The following is a 19,269-nucleotide window of genomic DNA, read 5'->3' as shown; positions in this document are numbered from 1 at the left end:
AAATGCCAGTTTCCTTCCAACATCCCTGTTAGCCGCTAAAGGCCAGAGAGTCTAAATAGATATCTACTTTATTCTTTTTAGAATGTAATGTAAAAATGATACGCAAGCACTTATATACACAATATAAAAAGTGATGATGGCTGGTAGCGCAACTGTATAAGCTTTAGCTGTATTATTGGGAGAGCATTAGTTTGATGCCACTGATGGCATAACCAGTATTGGCCAGGAGTTTATTTGGAGGCCAGTAATCCTCACTGTCTCTCTCTTATTGGGTAGGATAGCCCTACTCCTCACGGTGGGAGTCTATTAGCTGTATAGTAACATAACTGGCAGTTAAGAGTTCTTCTTCAAGCATGTCTGTCTGCCTAGTAACATTGCGATAGTACCAGTTCAAAAAAGATACTGTGGTCCTTCATGTGACTCTGAGAAAGCACATGCTAGCCTTTACCCTCCCAAGACTGGCAGCATAGTGTGATGGGGAGTCCTGGCTAGTGGGTGAATGTGAAAACTAGCTAAATAATACAATAAATAAATAAATAATTAAAGTAAAAGTAGGATGAATATATTTGTAATGCCTTTTAAAACACTCAAGGATAAGAATCAATAAAGCAACTAGTCAAATGTTAACATAGGTAAACTAATTTCTGTATATTTAAAAATAATAATAATGCATACATGCACACACACACACACACACACACACACACACACACACACACTCACACTCACAAGAGTCACAGGAGTTCACTTCAACACGTTAAGCATTCTGTCAGTCAACATGGCCTTAAAGGCTGGTGAAACACTCTTCAGAGGTGCAGTAGTGTAAATGCATGATGTAGTCCCCTCATTTCAAATCAACTGTAAAAGCCCTGCTAGCTCTCAGGAACTCATGTTTCATTTTCCCCACTCTGAAACAATGGACCTCCAGGTCATGTGCAACTGACTGTGCTATGTTACCAATGTCTACATGACTGAGGGTCTAAGCAGCAGTTTTGTCTATGGGAACATGCACGGTTGTTCTCATAAACAGTATTGTTTAATACCTGGCATGTTTTGTTCTACAGTTGTTTCAGTTCAATTCAGTTCGATTGATATTTATTTGTACAGCGCTGTCACAGAGTTTTCACAAAGCAGATTTACAGGAATCCAGATCCAAGTCAGTGAACAGGGCAGGGCAACAGAGGCAAGACCAGTGATCTACAACAACGAATAAAGAAGCAACATTACCCAAACAGACTAGACAAAAGCATTGGGCCTCATTCACCAATCGTTCCTAAGAAGAATTTTCTTCTTGAAATTCAGCAGTATTTTCTTATTTGGTATTTGTTTAGTTTATGAGGACAATAGGGTCCATATCATAGCTGCAAACAATTACATTATGATTTTATAATCATACGCCGCTACTTACACTTGACAACTGTAGGTTACTACTGCTAAAGCCACTTTATCACACTTGACAAAGTTGCTGGTTTAGGGTGTTTGGGTGATGTCCTTTAGGATGTCACTAAATGCACAGTAGTGTTAATCTGCACATATAATCTGCAATATTTTGACTAATTAGCAACATTGTGATTTTAAAGACAGTAATATTTAGGAGGGAAATGTGTGCATGACTGATAGTATAGGTTTTGGAAAGTTCACATGAGATCATTATAGAGGCCATAAAGGTTTAGGGTTTGTTTGGATGTGACATGTCAGAGGTCTATTAACATACAGTCCCTTCAAAAAATATTGGAAAAACATGACATTTGTTGCCATGCACTTAAGGCATATGGGTAAGAGATCATTCAAGAGATACATTTGAAACAACAGGTCAGAATTTCAGCTTTTATTTCCTGATATATTTATAGCTTAGAACATGGCACCTTTTGAACCCACCCATTACTTTAAAGTAGGTAAAATATTAAAGTGTAACCGACTGTTGCATAAATTGTTTAATTAATAGCTCTGAGAGTATCCTGGGATTCACCTGTGAAAACTGAAGTTGTTGTTAAAAAAGAGATTTTCTAAGCTGGTCTATGCTGATCTTTGATGATCAAGGTGGTTGAAAAGTTAGTAATGCGGGCGAAAACAAATTCAATACTGGTAAGCCAGCTGGTTAACCAGCCATTGAGCAGCATTGTGCATTTGATTAATGTCTTTCTGGTCAACCAGCATGGTCAAGCATGGTTGTACTGGTGGTCTAGCGTGGTCTGGTTGACTTAAACAAAAACATACCCTATGCTAGTCAAGTGCTAAGCCAGTTTAACCAGCTTGAGCTGGTCAGGCTACCTTTTTTTAGCAGGGTATCTGTTCCAATATTTCTGCTCACCTGAATACTGGGTGGTCTGCTTCCAATGGTTTCTTGTTCTAGGTCATTTTGCACAACTAGGTGTAAAGATTAGAAAATAGCCGCTGAAAAAATAGCCTCACATTCTTCTTTTGATCTCAAAACCAAATGTCTTCTGTGTTATGCATGAAGAAAAGAATTGGCCTTGCCATCCCTATATTTTTGGAGTGGACTGCACATTATGCATTCAGTTGACACTTAAAGGACAACTAATTGCACTGAAAGCAAACACAGCTGATCCTGTAAAAATATGACGCTTGGCCTTCGATGGGCTACAACTGCTTGATGAATTAGTACGATAAGCAAGCAAGCGTGAGAGTTCAAAAGTGTGTCATGATGGTGGTCTTGCTGGATTATTATCTTTTGCCACATAGACATTCACTGCTGTGACTCCTAGCCAAGTGTTCGCTCACAGCAAGAGTAGCAGAATTCTCCCTAGAGGGAAGTTTGTATGAACTGCGCCGTGATTTAAACCCTCTAAGCTCTGCTATTCATCATTCATGAGGACAATAAAATAACCCCCTCCCCCCCACCCGACCTAAAATATTACAATAACCTCTAAAGCACACATGCTCAATGCACATTGATTAACACTACACTACATTCCACTGTAAATACCGTACAGTAAACGTCCCAGTCCGACTACATCCTCACTGCATCATGAGGTAATAATCATGGTTCTGTACACTGAGCACAAAGGCCTCTTCATAATTACACAAGCCTGTGTTTGCATTAAATCCAAATCACAGCAGGAGGCCAAACATTGCATCTTTAATCAGTCCATAGTGTGGCCTTGACACAGATACATCAACACTGCTGCTCATGGTCAATCAAGCAAATGAGGTTAATTGCAGCCATTGTTTAAATAAGATGCAGCCCCGTTAATCCATTGTGTGTGGGGTCAGCTTGATGAGAGTGACGCCTCTGATATGTGGAGCTGTCCAGTTTGACAACTGGCTCAAATCACCAGCATACACCCACACACACACATGCAATCAGTATTGCATCTCAAGTTGTTCCAAATACGCAATGCAATGCTAATCATTTATTCCCTAAAATACTAACAAAAGTTTTCATGAAGAGAACGTGTATATTATTAGAAGCCAAAAAAATACATATAAATAAATATATTGTTTAGTAAAATGTTATTGTACAGTTCAATAGAGGCTACTATTAGTGCCCCAATAATAGCCTATGTAAACTAAAAGCTAGTTAACAGGAACTGGCAATAGAGCACATAAACAATAGAGCATATAAACCTCAGCTTTGATCAGCCTTGATAGGTTAAAATTTATATTGTCCTGAAGGGTAAGTTAAACTTTTCACCAGACACACTTCTTAGCAAAAGGTATTTGTATTAAGTAGCAGGGGTAAATGCAAGTACTGTAACGAGGATAGTTCTATTTTGTACTATTTCGTCAAGTCATCATAAGTCAGGTAGCAACACCCATACATTTACTTACTTAACTGTCACCCACAATTAACAACAGGCTGTAGGCATGGATAGGGCCCGCTCTCATTGTGAATCAATGGATTGCTAGTAATGGCCTCTGTTGTGTGGTGGCATATGGCCTGAGGCAAACATTAGCATCTATAGCACTATAAACAAAAGCAAATACCCTCAGGACACTGTTGTTCTGGTGGGGGGTTACACTTACAGTGTAACTAAAAGCCAATTACATTAAAAACAGTTATAATAAATCTGTTAAGATCTGTTAAGTAAAGTTTTCAACCCTTTGACTTTAAATAGTTTGATTCCCAAATCATTCAAGTTTTCACATGACTTATAAAACATGGTTAACAATACAAAAATAGGCTATTAAAGGAATACCCTAGCTAGGCAGGATCTCTTTAGTTAACAGCCATACTAACTAGTTATTTGTATACATATAGAGAAAGTATTGGAATACATCATCGCTAAGATGCACATTCATTGTTTCTTTCTAAAGGGTATTAAAAAGGTTTATCTGAGGTCAGCATGTTTGATGATCACCACCTTATCTCATCCCCAACCCCCCAACTTATCCCAAAAGTATTGGATGGAGCATCATCATTTCAGAGAACACAGTTCCACTGTTCCACAGCTCAATGCTGGGGGCCTTTAGATTCATCTAGCCCACACCTGCATTAAACAAGGTGCCAGTAGTTTCATGTTTAGTTGCTCCAGAGAGTCCTATTCTATTGGTGTGTGTATGTGTGCATTTGCATATCTGTGTCAGCAATGAGTGTAGCTTAAAGTAGCTGAATGCCCTTTCTGCTCTGTATATTTTCAAAAATACATTTTAAGCTCAGATGCTTGTGGTAAACATCTCCAATTATGTCATTTGGCAGACACCCTTAACCAGAGCGACTTCCAGTGTAATCACGTTGCAGAGGTAGGTGAGTGTAGTGTTGCTCAAAGACTCCTATTGTTATAGTGTGAATTGCTGTCCTGGAAGGGAAACCCCAGCCTGCCATGTGGAAAGTTACCCACTAGACTTTACCAAACTGTAAAATTATTGTGAAACAATGTGGAAAGCAATATGTTTAAAACCATGCTATATATGAACTGCTTGATAATAGTATAGCTAATATAATTGCATAATAACTTAAATAAATAATTTTGAATGTGCAGCTCTTTTCATTTCTGTTCTTAATGTTTCTCTACAATTATTCAATTCACCAAGCCATGCTGAATTGTTCATAAACCAAACTTTATATAACCGAAATGTCATATAATACTGAAATCACATGTAATGCACTGAAATGTACAATATGAATGTACTTATTTTGCAACATATCAAGAGATCTCCAGCGCATGTAACACAATTTGTGGCTGAAATGTAATTATTGAAAACGGTTTATACTAATGGGAAGTTGAAGATGCAGATGTAGATTTGTGGTTTGCCATGTGGCGCTGCATTTAGTTCGTTTAGCCGCCCGCGGTTATCTGTGGCAAGAGACCAAATTGAAGCTAATAAAAATGATGTATGGTGGTGTGTCAAATGCAGAGACTCTTTGCAAGAAGTGTTCATCCATCAAGCTAACTAGCCATCCATTTAACTCTTGACATAACATGAACAAAATGGGCTAATCCAATTGCTTTTTCACTAAAGGAGAAGTTTGGGGTGAAGGGGGTGACTGCTGTGGGAAGGCCAGAGACTTGATTAAATGGTGATGTGCGCATTGATGTCTTACACTGAAACAAATGATCCCTTGTTGGCTTTGTCTGCCTTACATACTAAAAATAAGCTCACGTTAACTGCAGTCACATTTTTACGCTGAGGTATCAAAGTCCTGACCCTAGATCTGAATGAATGAAAATGTGTGGAATTAAAGTAACTTCATAAAGGTGTTTATTTGTGTATGAGATTTTTAATCTTACCGTATTATCTCTTTTTCTTTTTTTGTATTTACATAGGAAATCACAAAAGTGTATTTGTGGTAATAGTTAATGTGCTCATTTCATGGAAATCCACATTATCCTTGCTTTTCTGAAAAGTATGTAAGGGACTCAAGTGATCAGGGTGCAAATACAATGGATTTTGAAGTTATGGTTTTTGTGATGTCAGAAAAAAACAATTTATTCAATCAATTTATTTACATATAACTTCCAACCCTGCAAGTTTAGCATTGTTCATTCATGTTCAACATAATGAACTAACACTAAGTGTTTAGATGCTTTGTGAATTAGGACCAATACAGAGCAGCCAGTCAGAACAGAGGTTATTTGTCCAGGACATTATCGAGAGCCCAGTTTTAAAAACAGCCTGTTCGATTCTAAGGTATGAAGAGAAATAATAAAATGAATTGGTTGTGAACAAAGAAATGCAAGATACATACAAATGAATGTCTAATTAATTTCAAGCTGTAAAAGATCAGTGACTGTATGATTGAACCAGAACAGTGGAGCAGTGCTTCAACAAAGTGAAAAGCAACAATTTAAAACAATCAGTGGAAAAAAACAAAAAAAAAACATGAGCATAACATGGCTGCAGTTGTCTTCTGATTATGTTTTTCTGTGTGTTTGCACACATTCACCCCCTTAATGATGGAGTCAGACCCCATTAGTCAACTGCATGCCCCCGTCTCCTGAGCTCCTGGTGTGTCGCCACTGCTTACCCACGGGACCGCCGGCCTCTGACCTCTACAGCTTAGAGGTCGTCTCCGTGGTGAACCCTGGAGTTTTGAAGGCAAGTTCCTGCCGGGTATGGAGAGGTGAGTAAATGCGCACTTGGACACCGCTATAAAACGCTCATCTGAGAGAGCAAGCGGATGCGGCCTCCTCTCGGGCCTGAGAAAGCTTCAGGTGTCTACAAATTAGTTTAGCCTAGTTGCAAAGTCATTGTTTTTGCAATGTCATAGAACTCAATGCAGTTCGTCACCGTCACCCCAAAGCCTTGACCAAAGCCCAAAATATTAACTTGAACTGAAGAACCAAAAAAAATGGAAATAGAAAACAATGTAAAAATATTTGATTTCAGGTCATTTTGGAGCACTCATCATTGACGTTTGACATGACTGACCTGGCTCACAATTATGTCTGTAAAAACTGCAGAAAATTAAAAATTTTCCAGGGTTTTGCACAACAGTAATGCCATACAGTATCTACGTATTCAGCCTTTAGCATTTAAACCAGGTCTATTAACTTTAGCTGTATTTAAATTCTGATACTAAATTTCATAGTAAAGTTCTGCTGAATTCTGCTGGCAAAAACCATTGGTAGTATTGACTAGTAGTAGTAGTTAGCCAGTGAGTGGAATGAGCATGTTAAAGAAAACCAAGAAAAATATGGACAAAACTACAAAAAGTCTTTAACCTTTTCCCCCAGACTTTTACACCTAGTGATGTAAAAGGTGGGGCCACAGACGATTAGCTTTTTTGATATGCTGTCAGCTGTTATAGTAACCATGTAGGCGAATGTGTGGAGGTCAACAATTAAGTGTTCTGTAATTGCTCTCTGTTTGTGGAAGCAACATAAACATTGGTGGCAGCTCTGGGATATAATGCTTTCTAGCTGGTCCCCTTAACCTTTAACCAGCAAGCACCCACACCCTTGAAAATGAAATTCTGGCTAAACTACTGTGCTATACAAGATGCTGGCTTTGTTGTTGGTTGCACTGCATTCTTTCTGCACATGCAACAGGAACAGAAAGGCTACTATTGATTTTGCTTCATCTGAGCGACATTGAAAAGTGTACATATTATGGATTTTTGTTAGATGATGATAATTACATAGCAAAACAAGCGGAACCACTGGGAAACCATGTTGTAAGCCCTAGGAATCACCGGTGTTTACTGGATTTTCCCCCATTGTTATAATTGAAGAACCACTCCGCCAGTTTGCATCGCTTTGCATGTAGTTATCGATTAGTAATCTTCAAGGTGTCATGGAGTATATAGGGTTGAAAAAAAAACTCTTAATGTATTTAAGTACACAGAGCAAATTTTAATATACACACAAGTGAAAGTGCTGGATCAGCCTTACCAACCTACACTCTTTTACAGCCAGACATTTTTATCAGCACTTTTAATAAAGTAAATTAAATGTTCTTTGGTACTAAAAACTGAAAGTGAGTTTTTATTTTTTTATTTTCTATTACGGCTGTTCCCACTCCACCCCTGGGTTAAACACATAGCAATGTTCTACTATGCACTGCCTTGTGTGCCAAGATGTTTAACATGGCTCACTCTTTAAAGTTGCTGTTTTCGTTGGAACGCTGGATACGGCAAACAATCTCTCTCTCTCTTTCTCTCTCTCTCTCTCTCTCTCTCTCTCTCTCTCACACACACACACACACACACTCCCTCTCTCTCTCTCTGCCTACATCTCTTCTTTGAGAACCCCTTTATTTGCTATTTTCTTCAAAAGCACTTTTTAGAGTTCTCACAGAGTCAGACAGTCTAGTCAAAGTTTTCTAATAATTAAATGAATGAGTAACGAGTGATTTATGGCATATTCCTTTGGTGTCAAGTGCAGAAGAACACGTTTCATTAGGCCGCTTTTAAGTAGCGGCCGCGTAAACATAATGAAGCCTTTCATTTAAAAGCAGTAGGGGCAATCCTGCAGTAGGTGAAGGGCCCTGTTTATTCTTTGTTTAAGGCGCTCTCTCACACATTGCTTCAGCCCGGTTTGCTTTTCTTGGCACCAGAAGCACGAAGGCCATCCCCTCCAAGATCCAAATGCAACCACTTTCCAGATCCTCTCTTGGCTTCGTTTGAGTCCTGCACTTTTGGCAAGCAGTGTGGAGCGGTGTGGAAGGAGGGGGGAAAGTATATTGTAATGTGAAAAATACATCATGCAAAGCTTCGGCTTTAGCTAGTTACGGCGAGGTTCACTCGGTTCGTATTTGTTCTGCTCTGGCTCTTTTAACGGCCCCAGCATTCGACGCTGATGCCGCTTGAGCCCCCATTGCATGTTGCAACATCGGCAGAGCCTACAAGAACAGTCTGAATTTTTGCGGTTATCCGTGGGCTCATTGTCCTGCATGGAACGCATGTCTCTTTGTTTCATTCGTCATCTCGGAGTCTGGAAGGGGGGGGTGCAGGTTTGACAGGGCTGCAGTCATTAGGTCTGTGTAAACAATGACTGTGTAAGTTTGGGGAAAGTAATATAAGGGCTCTTCTGTGGAAATGATAAGAGGATGTTTATGCAATATTCATCAGCGAGCGACGGCAGGCAGGGAAACAGAAGACAATAGTAGATGTTGTTTCTTTTGTTTTGCCGCTTTTTTGACCAGGCAGATTGTGAATGTTTTACATAATGGATTTTCGCACTACTGATTCTTAGATTCGTGTGCTTAATTATACAGACATCGTCACTTATAAAGATCTCACAGTTCACTGCTGGGCTTGGAGGGCCTACTGTACATGACTCTTGGACTTCTCCAAGCAGTTTACTCAGCACTGTTGACAGAGGTGTGTAAAGAAATAATGATTTTAATATTAGTATATGTCTTAAAAAACACTTGAGTCGAAGTACAGTGGACGTAGCAGTTTAAAAAGCTGCTGAAGTGGAGCTTCATGGCCAACTTGAGTAGAAGCCCAAGTAGCAGTAGAAAGGCTACTGAAGTGGAGTGTCATGGCCAATCCAGTATCTCATAGCATAAGATGTAGGTTAGATAAGTGTAGGGTTTATTTTATTGGTACAGGTAAGTCTTAAACATAATCATACAGCCTGACATTTAGAGGAGTGTGAACAATCAGAAAGCAACACAGAATCTACCCTCAAAACTCCACCTCGGACTGATGGTGTAAATGCATTGGAAGCTGTTTTATCCCAATAGGAAGTGCTGTGAAATGTTGAAAAAATTACATAAAAATAACTTTTAAAATCTGTATATTGTATATTATATAAAATATATAATATTTTTTCCAAAATGTTTTTATACAAAAAATATACTGAAAAAAAAAAAAGCCAAAAAAACATTTAGGAAAAAAAGAAGGTTCTTTAACTTAAGGCCAGAAACATTCTTAGGTACACAAATGCCAAAACTCCAAATGCCAAAGCAAGCAAACGGCCCTGCTGTACAAACTTAATGTGCGTTCTTACTTTACTGTGGCACTTAGTACTCGGGTCCTTGCATGAAGTATGTTTTAGGCCTAAAGTTCCATCGACTCAAAGGTTCTTTAGGGAACCAAAAGTGGGTCTTATTCAGCTCTTTTTTTGAGTATATTCAGTCCCAGCACACTTTGTCCATTTCTTCCCAACATTATATTCCAAGTAGAAGCCCACTGGCTCGTCGAAGAGCTTAGCTTAGTGCAGTTGCTAAGAAGAGGCTAGATGTGTTAGTGATGCTTCGACTGTTTTTATCACAGCAAGTGCACCCACATAGGGTAAGCCAGAGAGGCGCCAGGAGCCTCACTTATATCCATGACTGCCAACCCACTTGGCATGACCCAGCTTGGATGTGTTTCATAGGGGCATTGCAGTACATGATGTGTGAGGGCACGTGTCTTTACAGATAGAGGTATGAGAACAGATGCTATCCTGCTTGAGACAACAGCTGGGCTGAGTGCACCTATAAGTTATATTCCTTTACAATTGTAAAGTTATTGGTTTAATTGGTTTAATTAATTGTATCAAAGGGATCTTATTCTGCTTGCTGATAATTACACTTGTTTCAAAACACTTAAACATGTTTAATTATCTTAGATTTTGTAGCTAGAAACATTAGATATATTTTAATGGATATAAATTGATGTTTAGATGTATAGACAGACCACTGACCAGATATTATTTGGACGGTTGACCATTTTAACACAGAAGTGATAGGGTTTTTAAACAATGTAATGTTGCATCTGTCATTCAGACTTATAATAAAACCATGTAAGTGCTTGTTTCAATGGAAAGGTTGGATGAATGTAATTTACTCTTGACCTGTTCAGATTAAGCCTTGTTTGATCTGGATTAGTTTTACCAGAGGAGGTAGAGCAATGTAATTTTTTAAGGGATTTGACTGGCCTATCACACGCAATAAAGTATCTGTATGTCCCCGAGTTACCTCTAAAAACAATTGAAACGTCACAGCCCAGATGTTTGCGTGATTGTTAAGGCAAATAATTAAAGAGATTCAAAACAAACAAACAACAGAAACTAACCTCCCTTTAAGGCCAGATACAGTAGCATTAGCCTACTAAAATGGGCACAGACACAGACAAGACAGACATTGCAGTGCTTTGCGAGAGGTGTCTTTTTTCCCAGAAGACCTTCGCTACGTTGTAGATTTAAAGTAGTCCTGTGTTGAACTTAAAGTGAAAAGAACTTTCATCCTGGTATGTAGTAATTGTTTTTTTCCTTTTTGTGGTCATTAGTTTTTTTCTATTAGCAACATTTTGTTGCTACATTACAATGAGGACAATTTCAACAGAACTACCATCACCTAAATAGAAACTATAGATATCACAGATTTGTACTTGATTACTAGAGATCTTGCTAATGATCACGCAATTTTTCACACCTGCCGGTGCAATGATGTTAGTCTACCTTTAAAAAAAGGTATTCAAGGGTTCTTTAGTAAAGTAAATAGTTGTATGGAGAATCAGAACAACATAAATAACTTCTACTAGTAGTAGATGGTTCTTTTATAAAAGTTTACATACAGTCATCATGGACACAAATGTCATGGCAATATTGGGCTTGTGATGATTTCTTTGAACTGTTATTTTTGTGAAGCACAACAAGAAAAATCAGGCAATGCTAATGAGTTTGGGACAGAAATATCTGCTCTTTATTGGGAAAAAGGTGCTGTGGGATATAATTACCTCTATTATGTTTCATGTGCCATTTCATGTGGCCCTGCCTTGCTCTCAGAGCATTAAGATGTAGACCACATGTTTACCAGTTTTTTAAAAGGGCCTTAAAGGACCTCATGAACAGGACTTTGGGAAGGCCGTTCCAAAAACTTAATGTTGTCCTGCTTTATCAATTCCACCCCCACCTTTGATTTGTGTGTTTAGGGTCACTGACAATTCTGTCTATGTTTCTACTATGCATCTAGCTGATGGCAGGGGGTTATACTGAAGAATTCTGAAGTAGTCAGTTTTTGCATCAACTTTGCGCAATGTACAATTTCCAAAACAGCCCCAGCGCAGGTTGCTACCACCATCATGCTTAACAGCTGGTACAGTGTTCTTGAGGTTGAATGCCACACCTTAATTCCTTCAAACATCTTTGTCCTATCTGATCATAAACAGGCTTTTTCTTTGTTCATTTGGTCAGTTGAAAACATTAGTTAAGCCTAGTTAAGCAGGAGTTCTTTTGGGAGCAGAGGCAGCCTCTCAGCTAAGGACAAAGTTAAACTGTAGACAGTGATACTGGTGTTTTAGCAGCTTTCAGTTCTTCAAGATCTTGGCAAAGTGGCTACAGCTCCCAATACGTTGCCCTTACATACAACTGTTTGAACCAACGATCTTGGAATCTGCAATTGTTTAGCAATGACTCCAAGAGACATTCCTGACTTGTGTAAATCTGCACTGAAGCTCCTTTTCCCAGTGTTGCATGTCAGTCAATACATTGAGTACTTTTTGAGGGCACAGAGAAACCACCATCTGTAGTCAATCATGATCCCTAACAGCAAATTAGGAGGCCTTGTCAAGTTAAAAGACATTATCTTTTTAAAAAAAAAAAACTACTGAAATAATACAGTGTTGTTTCAGAAAACCCTCAAAAAATTCAAAGAAAAAAATTGTCTGTGTCTAAGGGTGTATGTTGTACACTCATTCTACCCCAGAGATAGAAGAAACAAAAGAAGTTCAAATAAATCACTGAACACAATCATTGTCATGGCCTTCATGTCCAAGAAAAGAGTATGTAAACTTGACACAACTGCTACACTGAAGAAATGGTGCTGTTGTTACAAGTCATAGGAAACTCCTTTAAGCACTACATAAAACCACTTTTGCAGGGAGGAATGTTTATCATTGGGGATGTTGATCAAGTCTGAAAGCATGTGTTTCCCCTCCCCGACATGAGCTGGGATTCAGGTTACGCACAAGTCTCTGGAAGAGGGTTCATTAGAGTTCAGCATCACCTGTTGAAGCTCCAGATGAGCCAAAAGCTGAATCTGTCAAATTGATATCAGTCAAGAGCATCCAGACAAGATTAAAGATGGTCAACCAAGAATAGTAATGCTCTTCTTGGCATATCGTTCAGCCACGTCATGCTTCACAAAAGCAAAGCTAGAAGGACAAAATGACACAATGCAGTCAAAGGACAGCGAGCAGCTCCATCCACATTAATGTTTCTTTCTGTTTCTAATGAGGTCCAGCAGGATTAAAATCTCGCAAGAGGGTGCAACTAGCATTCCTTAAATTGCTATTTGCAATTCCCTTCCATTTAACAGAATAGAACTGGACTGAGCATGCTTTAAGTGTTCGCTCCCACCTCTTCAACATGTCAAAGAAACCTATTCATGGGCAATGAGTTACATTCTAGGACTATGTAACGTTTAAAGCATATTTGAGAACGTAGATCAATATTAATCACTGACTGATCATGTGAGAGCAACCTGGATGCCTTCCTTAAATAAAAGTACTGACAAGGCTCTTGTACTACTTTAATGCTCTATGTTTATTTGTAAGTCCCAGCAAGATAAACATTTTGCCATGTGTTGAGTTCTATATGTCAGATTCAGGAATTATGTAGTATAAAGATTAGTAACATGGAATCACAGAAGGTTTGTGTTCTGAACCGAGATCACAGCTGGAATCTGAACAATAAACTGTTTATGTGGGAGGACAGCTTGAAGTCTGAAAGAATGTTTGGGTGAAAAATCAAATTTCACACAATTTTCCATTGACCTCAGATGTGGATGATCAGGACTTTTTTTGTACACTGGAGCACTGGAGCCTCGAGGCACATGTAAATAATCGCCCAAAATCTGTTCTATAAATACTATAAATCCTCACGCACCTTTCTCAACTGACCCTTAATGCTTCCAGGTATTCAGTCTTGCAAGGTTTAATAAGGTGTACATATTTAACACTATTATTAAAATATTTTTACCTTTGCAGATAACACCAGAGCAGAATCTTAAAGGCAACCAAAGAGTGTGACAGTGATAGTTCAGATTTTAAAGTTAAAGATTTTAAAGATGTGTGCATATGAGTCAGAATTCAGTGCACCAACTGTTGTCTGATGTTCCTATCCCAGTGTTTAGCTACACAATAACATTGTTATCATTTCCAAGGAGTCATATTGGGCTTTAAACCACACTGACAAGGGCTAACCACATCTTACAAAAATAGAGGAATCATTGGTCAGATATAGCATACAGACCCATCTAAACAGAGAAAGTTTCACAGCGACACAGCTGCTGAAATGAACGTGCGAGGACAGCAGTTGGGTGGATTAGCATTGTAGTGGAGTGTTTATCCGTGCTCCACAATGACTTTACCGCATGCACCTTTCTTGTGGGATAATTGCTCGAGCGAGACTGGGCAATGTCAGAGAGCAGATTAGATTTTCCACACGTTCAGCTTACCTTGGGGACACAGTCTCGTGTTTACATAGTTGCATAGACGATGTGAGATGCCATGCTATGATGTGGAAATCTGACGTGCTTGAGGAACAGAGGATGTCTTCGGCTCTTGGGCAGTGAGCCACTGCCAGTCTTGCTTAAGACCTTCAGAACTTTCTCCAAATGTGACACACGTCCTGGGTCTTCCCTTCACCTTAACCTCATCTGCAATCTCATCTACCATAGCAACCATATCACAACTTAATTTCCCATACCAACAGCATGACTTCTACACACTAATAATGCATTGCATATTTAGATGATGCTGGGTGTGCTATGACTGGAACACAAATGGCTCTACATTTCATTAACAGCACAGTATATGGGGCATGGAAGTCAAAACACTATCTAGAAACTATGGAGCCTTTTCACATGAATGTTAGCTATCAAAGCCCCCTTGTGAACTGACCAGTTGATTTTTATCACTTGTTTACACTTAAAGAGACAGGAACCTTCATGAAGTGCTAAAGAAACAACACATAACTTGATGTCATCCACCTCCTTGGTGTATCTAGGGTCCACTTGGAATTAACATGCATAGCTCTGTCAAATAGGTCTGTCAAAAAAAAATATTAAGAGTATCTTATTGACATGTGTAGACAGAATCAGTTTAAAATATATCAAGATACTATCCGGATAAACAATGCATATCCCAGGCCTGTATTAATGTGAACAGATCAGATTCAATCAAACCTATTTAGAGATCTTGACCATTAAGAGCTTGACCACTTAAATCATCACTCACAGTGTTCATCCTAACATTAACTGTGTTGATTTAACACAGGCACATTTACTCAAAAATAAATAGTCAAACATAAAACGTCAAAAATAAAAAAAGCAAGAAAAATTAGAAATATTAGTCAAAAATAAAAAATGCAATAAATGAGACACAAATAAACTGAATAAATAAACTGTACTGCATTGAACATGCCACACATGCCACAAATCCTTGAGGATGGTTTTCCAAAGCCTGAATCTTTCCCCAGTTTACACCCCAATTTTAGTCATTTCTAATTCCTTCCCAGAACATAAACCCACCACCCCCATCTCACAAAGTCACCAGTGATGGAGGAGTGAATGCTAGCATGTGCTTCCTCTGAATCTCATGAAACCAGCCTATGTATCTTTTAAACTAACACTAATGGAAAGTCAATAGAAAGCCAAACATGCTTGAAGGAGATTAGAAACTATCACTGGGCTGAGTGATGGAGGAAAAAGCAGAGCCATCCTATTCGTTCAGAGTGAGTGATGCTATGCTCCATGATGGCTGTGTCATCACAACGGATTGAACCACTGATCTCCTGAAAATGGTATTTGTGTTTTTTAGACAATAAAGTTTAGACCAAGACTAGGTTAAATTCATGATCACAGAGCGGCCTGATCTCAGAAAGAAACGCAACCTCTAGCAACGAAGAAAAGACTACAGGAGACTCATGTCAGACCAATCACAAAGGAGAGTAACTCTAGACAGCTTAGACAGCTTGGACATCGGCATATACAGACCTATCTCTCTTCTCTCTTTTCTCTCAAAGATTCTCGAACGTTCCGTCTACAACCAACTGTCTCTCTTTCTCACTCTGAACAATCTTCAGGACTCTAACCAGTCTGGCTTCAAAGCTGCACACTCTACTGAAACTGCTCTCATTGCTGTTACAGAGAAGCTCCATGCAGCTAAAGCTGCCAGACTGTCCTCGGTTCTGATCCTTCTTGACCTCTCCGCAGCTTTTGACACAGTGGACCACAAGATCCTCCTGTCTATCCTTGCCGGTCTTGGAATTACCGGCTCTGCATGGCAATGGTTTGCATCATACCTGCAGGGACGCTCATACCAGGTAACGTGGCAGGGCGACACGTCCGCTCCTTGTAGTCTCTCCACTGGCGTTCCACAAGGCTCAGTTCTTGGTCCTCTTCTTTTCTCACTCTACACTCACTCTCTTGGTAAAGTGATATCCACTCATGGATTCTCTTACCACTGTTACGCCGATGACACTTAACTCATGCTCTCTTTCCCACTGTCTGACACGCAGGTTTCTGCCCGTATCTCAGCATGCCTCGCCAACGTCTCTTCTTGGATGACTGCTCACCACCTCAAACTCAACCCCAGCAAGACAGAACTGCTGTACATCCCGGGAACTGCTGGACCAAGAAACGATCTTGCCATCACCTTTGAGAACTCACTGGTCACTCCTTCTACTGAAGCCCGAAGCCTTGGTATAGTGATGGATGATCAGTTATCGTTCTCAAGTCATGTTGCAAACGTAACTCTGTCCTGCAGATTTCTTCTGTACAACATCCGGAGAATTCGACCCTTCCTCTCTAGAGAGGCCACCCAGGTGCTTGTTCAGTCTCTCGTCACTTCCAGACTTGACTACTGCAACTCTCTTCTGGCTGGTCTCCCTCTGAGCACCATCAGGCCCCTGCAACTCATCCAGAATGCAGCGGCACGGGTTGTCTTCAATGTCCCAAAATTTAGCCATGTCACTCCACTGCTGTGTTCTCTCCACTGGCTTCCTGTAGCTGCCCGCATCAGATTTAAAACCCTGACGCTGGCCTACAAAGCCAAGAAAGGACCAGCCCCTCCGTATCTGATGGCAATGGTCAAAAGCCGATCCGCACCAAGAGCCCTTTGAGCTTCAAGTACGGCTCGGCTAGACCCGCCATCCCTCAAAATCCGCGGAAGACAAGCGTCCAGGCTTTTTTCTGTCCTGGCACCAAAGTGGTGGAACGAGCTGCCCCTGGGTGTCCGAACGGCCGAGTCACTCGCTGTCTTCAAACGCAGACTGAAGACCCACCTCTTCAGAGAGTACTTGGACGAATAGTTCTATGGTCGCCTTATTGTATTGTGTTTAGCAATGTCTAAGCTTAGAGGTATCTTTTGAATTATTAGCCTATTCTAACTAGCTAAAGCTTTTCTTGGGTAAATAGCAAAGCACTTTGTAAGTCGCTCTGGATAAGAGCGTCTGCTAAATGCCGTAAATGTAAATGTAAATGTAAATGTAAATGAGAGTAGACTCTCCTGTGAAATGTAATTTTATCATTTTAATCTACACCTAAGCCTAATCTTAACCTAACCTTAAGCCTTATTCTAAACCCTGTTCCTCCAGCAATTTTGTTCCATTAAGTTTTTTTAGTTTATAAACTACATAAACAGCAGAATTATTTACAACATGATCCTCCCAGCACTGTTTTATCAATTCTTCTTTTTGCACGTGTGTATCTTTGTCTGTGTGTATTTTGCTCAACAATGCTACTAGTGGACAGACAGGGAAAAAACAACCAAATTTGTTGTATTTATGGACTAAAACTATTGACCTTTGAGGTCAAGTAACCCTTGTCCCTTCAGTTACTGAAATATTACCTTGTAATTCTGTCTCCTGCCACCACAGGCAGTAATGAGCTGCCGGTATGTGTATGTGCCAGGTTTTGCGGGTACACATCCAGACCGTTACACAAGCTTGCTTGAGCCTATGAGTAGCAAAGCTCTCTATTGTTCAGTGACAGTTAAAGCCACCAGATTGTGGACAATGTATGTCAATGTATGACAATGTATCTCCAGCGCCTTCTCTTAGCTTACAAACACACAAAGTGGAAGTCCATGCTCTGGTGTTCCAAAATTATACAGATAGATCTTTAAACCTTTTCAAAGGGATGTGTTCATCTGAATTTTGTGTTTGGCTGCACTGCAATAGTGAGAGGCCATATGTTGAGGGATGAAAAACTGGGCGAGAGACAGGCACCTCAGTGATTAATTAGTGAGGTCTTGATGGCAAAGACAGGTGCACTCAACAGAGAAGGCAGAGTAATGAGCAGTCCTCTGGGAACAAAACACACTCTCTCTCTTTCTCTCTCTCACACACACACACACACAGATCAGTGCACTCAGGGAGGCCATACATTTAATCTAAAGGGCAAAACACATCATGTTTTTGATCATATATCTGCACCCTATTTCTCAAAATAGTGAGATATCCATATTGTGAGCATACACAGTATAATTACACATGATATATGTTTACATCAACACAAGCTGTACTTTAATCTGTAATTATCTGAGCAGAGTTTCATAATTAAGCCGCAATTGACCCTATCATCAGAAGATCACAGGTTTGATCTCTGATGATGCTACAGACATCTGTGGTCAGGAGTCCCAGAGAGCACAATTGGCCTCGCTCTCTCCGGGTGGGCAGGATGGCTCTATCCTCTCCCCCAGCACAGTGCTAGCCAGCATGGGTGTGTGTTAGCTGATGTGACAGAACTGGTAGTTACTGTTCTCCTTTAGGCGTGTTCAGCTTTCCAATGAGGTTAAACTGGCAAAAAAAAAGGTACTGTGCAATGTTTTTGTTCACCAAGAAACAAATGATGGTCCTTAGAGGTAGAGGAAAAACTACTACAGTGGAATTTGATGCAATTCTGTCCCTTAACTAAAGGTACAGAAAATGTACCTTAAAGGTGCCTTTTTCCAGAAAGTTTTTGCTGGAATTAGGGAGAAAACCAACAAAGGGGAATTCAACTGCTGAAAGAGTTTAGAATTGTTCTCAGTGGTGGTGATAGAAATATCTGAAACATCTGAAGAGTTGAACCTCTTAAACCCCTCTGAACCTCTGAATAACCTCAGCAAGTTGCATTGCTTTGCCTGTAGTTACTGATTAGTAAACTTAAACTTAAGGGGTAATAAAAGTCACAGCGCATAAGGGTCCACATCCAGCACAATGTGATGATTTCTCTGCTCCAACTGGAGACTGGAGTTCACCAGAACTTAACCGATGAAGCCACAAACCTTAAGTCCTGTGGACAGACGAGACCAAGATAAAGCTTTTTGGTAAACCACATCATTGTACCATTTACAGAAAACAAAATGAGGCCTTCTAAGAAAAGAACACAGTCCCTGTGGTCAAACATGGCAGAGGTTCAGAGATGTTTTGGGCTTGTTTTGCTGCTTCT

This window comes from Salminus brasiliensis, chromosome 2 (assembly GCF_030463535.1).
Source record: "Salminus brasiliensis chromosome 2, fSalBra1.hap2, whole genome shotgun sequence".
Taxonomy (NCBI): domain Eukaryota; kingdom Metazoa; phylum Chordata; class Actinopteri; order Characiformes; family Bryconidae; genus Salminus; species Salminus brasiliensis.
This window is presented reverse-complemented; position numbering follows the sequence as displayed.